Here is a 6,438-nt window from a genome sequence, read left to right as displayed (position 1 = left end):
CATTTGTCTTGACCATTAATAATTATGCAAATACATTAATTTTACATTTTATCATAAAATTAGAAATAAAACAGTTACATGAAATTCAATGCACAATTCTTGAGGTGTAGGAAGTGCCTAAATGAAATTTTGATATGCTTCAACTTGACCAAAATATGCAAGTCCATTTATGCATTTCTATTTCATTAAACTACTTGTACTTTCAATTGTTTTGTAATAAACGTCACACTTTAGTTAACAATAGATAGTTCAAGTTTATACTTACTCTCTTTCTCTTTAGATTCATTTGTATGTTAACATAAATAATGTCTGAATAGTTATGCATTGTTTAACTACCTGCTCTATTATTTATTGACAACTAGACTGCTATTTATTGTCTTTTTTCTTTCACTATGCTAAAATCATTTGATTTTCTTATAATTTAAAAATGTATAATAGCAATTTAAAAAAAAAATTGTTTTTATTTAGACAAAAATCTATATATTAATTCACTTTGTAATGTATACAGTCAATTATTCCAAATACCAAAATAAAACAGTAAAAAGTTGTAGTATAATTTTTGTTTTTATATATTTAAAAAAAAAATAATTATGAATTTATTTTTATAATTACCGGTATAATTATTTGAAAGATTAATACAGTGTATGCTATTCAATACACACTTCCTGAGTTATAGGAAGTGTCTAAATGAAATTTTATTTTTATAAAATGCTTTGTTTTAACCATAATTTGCAAGTCGATTCATTCATTTATTTCATTATACTACTTTTACTTTGTAATACATTTTGCATTTTTAATTTAGTAAACAATTAGACAATTAAAGTTTATACTTACTCTATATCTTCCCTGTAAATAAAAAGTATTAAGATTCATTAGTAAGTTTACATAAATAATGTCTGAATATTAATGCATTGTTTAATTTACCAGCTATGTTATTTATTGACAACCAGATTGATATTTACTGTCATTGTTTTAACATATTATATTATAGTTAGTTTAAACTTGATTTTGTTATTACATTTGCAATAGCAAGTTAAAGATCAAAAGCATTTTGATTATCCTATGTTTTAACAAGTTACAGTATCTGTACCTGTTTTGTTACATGAAATTCAATACACAATTCTTGAGGTGTAATGTCTTAAATCAATTTTATTTTGTTCTCATTTGTCTTGACCATTAATAATTATGCAAATACATTAATTTTACATTTTATCATAAAATTAGAAATAAAACAGTTACATGAAATTCAATGCACAATTCTTGAGGTGTAGGAAGTGCCTAAATGAAATTTTCATATGCTTCAACTTGACCAAAATATGCAAGTCCATTTATGCATTTCTATTTCATTAAACTACTTGTACTTTCAATTGTTTTGTAATAAACGTCACACTTTAGTTAACAATAGATAGTTCAAGTTTATACTTACTCTCTTTCTCTTTAGATTCATTTGTATGTTTACATAAATAATGTCTGAATAGTTATGCATTGTTTTCACTACCTGCTCTATTATCTATTGAAATGCCAACTTTAAGTCAATGGCTACCAGATGTCTCTGTGAGACGGTTATTTGAACCAGTACCAGTACCAGTAATCAGACTGTATGTATTGCATTTGGTTTATTTTACTAAATTTTTGTAATAGCAAGTTTAATCTTGATTTCTTATTTTTTCAATAGTGAGTCATATAGGCTTAACATTTGATATTCTCTTACGATTTAAAAAAGTTTTAGTAATAAATCTATAAACTATTTTGTTTGTTCTTGAAACTATTAGGTCTATATTAACTTTTTTGTAATCTAGAAAATTGTTTAAAATATGGTAACACAGTAAAATTGTGTAAAATCATTTCTTTGTAAATATTTTTTTGTTTAAATAATAATCATCATGATTCTATGTTTCGATATTTAATTGATCATCATCAGGATGATATCTGATGTTGATCAAATAAAGATTGAAATGATGAATCATGGCTTGCCTCTCGTTATTTGGAGTTAGTTTTATAACAATCTATAAATTTATTTTACAATTTAAATTTTACTCATTATTTTAACCAAGCAAGTTTAATCTTGATTTTACAATAGGCCTATATTAACTATTTTTGTAATCTAGACAATTGTTTAAAATATTGTAATTAATACAGTAAAATGCTGTACAATATTTTTTTTTACCGATGTGTAGGTAGGAAGTGTCTAAATTAAATTGTTCATTTTGCTATGCTTTGTCTAGCCTCATTTTGTAATTTACACAACTACAGTAATTTAAATACCCAAAATAACACAGTAAAAAAGTTGTACTATAATTTGTAAACATTTTTTTGTTGAAATAATAATTATGAATTTAGTGTTACAATTATTTGAAAGATTAGTACAGTATATGAAATTCAATACACAATTCCTGAGGTGTAGGAATTGTCTAAATGCAAATTTGATTTTGGTATGCTTTGTTTTAACCAGGGAAAAGTGAAAATACAATTTAATTTCACTCTTTCCTATAATTTGCAAGTCGATTCATTCATTTATTTCATTATACTACTTTTACTTTCAATTGTTTTGTAATACATTTTGCATTTTTAATTTAGTAAACAATTTAAGTTTATACTTACACTGTCAATAATTGTCTGTAAAAAAAAATTATTATAGATTCATTAGTATGTCTACATAATCTTTGAATAGTTTCTGCATTGTTTAAATTATCTGCTCTATTATTTATTGTCAATCAGATGGTTTGTGTATTGTTCTTCTCTTACTCATCATACCATTATTATTACTGTATACAAAAGTTATGTCTTGCATCTTTAAAGTAATTTAATTTAAACAAAACTTGAATTATTAAAAAAAATATTTATATACGCAATGAATGAGTTAAAACAAACTGTGACAGAGATGTAATAGTGAGGCACTATAAGGTATTTGAATGGATTTTGATTTTGTAAATGCTTTGTCTTGGTATGCAAGTTTATTCATCATCAGATAAAATAAGCTTCATTAGTATAACATAAATAATTTCTGCCAGAATAGATTATATTTGTGTTTTTTTTTAAATTACTTTGTTGCTCTATTGTTTATTGACAATTAGACATTGTCTTTAAATTATCATCTTACTATTTAATGTTTGATATTATTTTCTTAGATGAATTATGTTCTTTTAATTTGTTTAATTGCTTAAAATATGTTAACACAGTAAAATTGTGGAAAATCATTTCCTTGTACATATTTGTTGTTGAGGCGGGGTGGGTGTTCAAAGGTGGGGAGTTCGATGGAGGCGTTTGTTTGTAATATGGTAAAATTTCATAGTAAAATAAATTCCCCTACAGTAGATATGAAGAAATACAAGACTATAATTAAAGATGTATTGTCCCCCAAAAACATGAAAAATGAAGATTAATTAAATCAGACTTTGAATATGTTATTTTGTAGTTTTAATAAAGTTAATCACTTCCATAGAAAAAAAAAAGAAAAATAACAATGTTTTCACCTATAAATTGACTAAATAAATGGTTAAATTCAACCAAAAACCCACTGGCTGGCAGCCAATTTGGCCATTTTTTGTTTTAAATTACATTTTTTTCAGGTAAATACATTTTTTTTCGATCCAATTTTTGGTCAAAGTGGATAACTATATGTTACATTAATATGGCATATTCAAAAAAAATTTCGTTAAAAATTATATTTTCAGGGGGACAATACATCTTTAATCAAAAAGTGATAAATACTGTAAACAATTTTATCAAAATGCTTGGTAAATTGAAGATATAGCAGTCAATGAATTCTAATACAAATAGAATTTTGTTTAAACATTCAGCAAACACCACACAATGACATTCAGCAAGACATTTTAACGTCTTGCAACATGGGCCAATATGGTTTACCTCAAATAGTGTGCGCGAATTGTTTACTTTATGGAGGCTTTGGTTTCTATTAGTTCATTCATTATAATGCACATTACATTACACTACTGTACTTTGAAGTGATATATAATAAAATATTTTCTGACACTGCATACAATATACATTTTGTAATTATTTCCAAAAACTAAGGTATTAAGGCTTAGGAAAATGTGTTTAAAGACAAATCTATAATATTAATTGATTTTACAATTTGGACAATTACTGTATTTGAAATATAAGAAATGTTGTAGTTGACTAGGACTACCATTTTTGTAGTATACTTATTAATTGTGGCTTAAATGATAATTTATAAAATTATTTAAATTTAAAAAAATTTAAAATATACAATACAAATTATTTTATATTTTGAAGAAATATCTAAATAAAATATCCAAATTAAAACGGTAAAAAATTGCATATGAAAGTAGGAAGTATTTGCCAATTTGACCATACAGTAATAGGCTAGTACATTCATGAATTTATATTTCATAATGCTACTTGTACTCTCAATTGTATTTTGGAATATATTTCACATTTTAGTAAATAATTAGATAAAGTTTATGTTTTTTCTTTACAAAAAGTATTAATTTATTAGTATGTTTACATGAATAATGTCTGAATAAATAGTTATGCATTGTTTCAATTACTTGCTCTATATAATTAACAACCATACTGCTAATTATAGTATGTTTAATCTTTATTTTTGCTATTATATTGCAATAGCAGGTCATTTAGTCTAAAATCTCTTGATATTCTTATCATTTAAAAAGTTATAATTAACAGTAATAATATTTATTTTGATTCTGAATATTATAACAATATATATATATAAACAAAGATCTATTATATTAACTTATTTTGTAATTTAGGCAATAATTTAAAATAACCAAATAAATAGAGTAAAAAGTTGTATCCTTTTTTGGGGTAAATAAATATTTTTGTTTAAATAATAACTTATGAATTTATTTTACAACTATTTGAAAGATTAATACAGTACATGACATTCAATACACAATTTCTGGGGTGTAGAATGTGTCTAAATGCAATTTTGATTCTGTTTTGCTTTATGTGGATAAAAAATACAGTCAAAAGTTGTAAGATTTATTTTTTTTGTAAATAAATATTTTTAATAATTTTGTTATTGTTTAATTATTAATCTATGAACTTATTTTACAATTAGTACAATTATTTAAAAGATTTAATATAATACAGAACATGAAATTTCACCCACAATTCCTGGGGTGCATGAAGTTTGTGTAAATGCAATTTTGATTTTGTTATGCTTTGTGGTAACCATAAGGCCTTTAGTTATTAATTGCAATTTTAAGTGTTAGATAATAAATTTCACACTTTATCTAATCATAATTATATTAAGGTGATACTCTCGCTGTCTGTAAAGTAGTATTTATATTCATTAGTATGTTTACATAAATAATGTATGAATAGTTTTGCATTGTTTTCATTACCTGCTCTTATTATCTATTAACAATCAGACTGCTATGTATTGCATTTGTTTTATTTTACTAAATTTTTGTAATAGCAAGTTTAATAAAGTGAATAAAAAAAAGTTAAAAGAGTTTTAGTATAAAATCTTTACAAATATTTTGTTTGTTTAGACAAATATTAGGCCTAAAATATCATAACACAGTAAAATGTTGTAAAATCATTTCTTTGTAAATATATTTTGCTTAAATAATAACAATCTATGAAGGTATTTTATAATTATAATTATTTGATAGATTTAAATTATTAATACTGTATAAATGAAATTTTGTTCATGCTTTGTGCTAATCATAATTGGCCATTCATTGTGCTAAGTGTTATGTAATACATTTCACACTTTATCCATGGAGTAATAATTACTCCATGCTTTATCTAAAAATTAGAAATTAAGCTGATACTTACGCATTCCGTCTTCTCAGTTTTCTGTAAAGAAGTATTAATATTCATTAGTATGTTTACATAAATAATGTATGAATAGTTTTGCATTGTTTTCATTACCTGCTCTATTATCTATTGACAATCAGACTGCTATGTATTGCATTTGTTTTATTTTACTAAATTTTTGTAATAGCAAGTTTAATCTTGATTTCTTATTTTTTCAATAGTGAGTCATAATATAGGTTTAACATTTGATATTCTCTTACAATTTAAAAAAGTTTTAGTAATAAATCTATAAACTATTTTGTTTGTTCTTGAAAATATTAGGTCTTTTTAACTTTTTTATAATCTAGAAAATTGTTTAAAATATGTTAACAATTGTGTAAAATCATTTCCTTGTACATATTTGTTGTTTAAATAATAATAATCATCATGATTCAATGTTTCTATATTTATTTGATCATCATCACGATGATATCTGATGATTATCAAATAAAGATTGAAATGTTGAATCATGGCTTGCCTCTCGTTATTTGGAGTTAGTTTTATAACAATCTATAATTTAAATTTTACTCATTTATTTTAACCAAGCAAGTTTAATTGTGATTTTACAATAGGCCTATATTAACTATTTTTGTAATCTAGACAATTGTTTAAAATATCGTAATTAAT

The sequence above is a fragment of the Antedon bifida genome, chromosome 1 (assembly GCF_963402885.1).
Source record: "Antedon bifida chromosome 1, ecAntBifi1.1, whole genome shotgun sequence".
Taxonomy (NCBI): Eukaryota; Metazoa; Echinodermata; class Crinoidea; order Comatulida; family Antedonidae; genus Antedon; species Antedon bifida.
Note: the sequence above shows the minus strand (reverse complement) of the source record.